The sequence below is a fragment of the Trachymyrmex cornetzi genome, unplaced genomic scaffold (assembly GCF_001594075.2).
Source record: "Trachymyrmex cornetzi isolate Tcor2-1 unplaced genomic scaffold, Tcor1.1 scaffold113, whole genome shotgun sequence".
Classification (NCBI taxonomy): domain Eukaryota; kingdom Metazoa; phylum Arthropoda; class Insecta; order Hymenoptera; family Formicidae; genus Trachymyrmex; species Trachymyrmex cornetzi.
The window spans coordinates 225,493-226,841 of record NW_017295687.1 but is presented as its reverse complement, the minus strand read 5'-3'; positions in this window follow the sequence as shown (position 1 = coordinate 226,841).

The window sequence follows — 1,349 nt, the reverse complement described above, 5'->3', positions numbered from 1 at the left end:
GAAACCTAAGTATACGTATACTTATTGAAGAATCTTCCTATTCCAATCCAAATGGTTTATATTCCTCTTAAATGAAATTATTATATCACATTTTATTCAAAGACATTTCCTTTTCCAATTAAAGTAGTGGTTATTTAATTTTCCTTCAAAACATTATACAAAATATTATCACAAAATTGCGTTACTTTGCTCAATTTAAGTGTTATCACAAAAAATTAAAGAATTTACCGTATAAAATGAAAAAATTTAATTGAAATAGAAAAATTTTTCATGTCAAAAAACACTTGGCGCTGCTAGATCGAGTAAGAAAAACTTTAAAAGCAATTTACAATTAGAATGGTAATTAATAAATATAAATAATCAATGTAATTATATTTTAAATGTAATAATAAAAGTAATAATAAATTTAATCTTAACTTTACACTGAATAAGAATAAATTTTAATATTTATTTCTCTTTTATAACGTATGTTTACAAATCTAAATTTATTTTTCTCGGACTTAAACTTAATAGTATTCACAACGTTCATAATTTACACGGCTCTATAATCAATCGCATATATACAAACACTAGATACTTTAAGTATCTAGTGTTTGTATATATGCGATTGTACTTTAATTGACTTTAAGTATCTAAAAAGATAAGAAAAATAAGAAGCATTCTCATTGGGAATGCTTCTTATTTTTCTTATTTTTTTAAATATTCATATTTTTTAATATGATTCTAATTTTCCTTATTAATATATTATTTTTCTAAATATTACATTTTTTAAGTATTACATTCTTGTTTTTCTTATTTTTCTAAATATTACATTCATATCTTAGTACTATATTATTATATCGAGATCGAGATCTAACAGCGCCAAGTGTTTTTACATGAAAAATTTTTCTATTTAAATTAAATTTTTTCATTTTATACGGTACCTAAATTTTATCTTTAATTTTTTGTGATAACACTTAAATTGAGCAAAGTAACGCAATTTTGTGGTAATATTTTGTATAATGTTTTGAAGGAAAATTAAATAACCACTACTTTAGTTGGAAGAGGAAATGTCTTTGAATAAAATGTGATATAATAATTTCATTTAAGAGGAATTTAAACCATTTGGATTGGAATAGGAAGATTCTTCAATAAGTATACGTATACTTAGGTTTCATTGCATAAAAATTAAAGATAGTACCGTTTGGATTAAGTAAATAATAAAGATAGTATCACTTGAGTTTTACTTTTCATTTTGATAGTCGAATTTAACTTGGCGCCACAGTTGTTGATATCAATTCTTTTATACAAATGATACATATCATAAGATTAATAATTTGACATGGTATAAAGAGAGAGAGAGAGAGAGA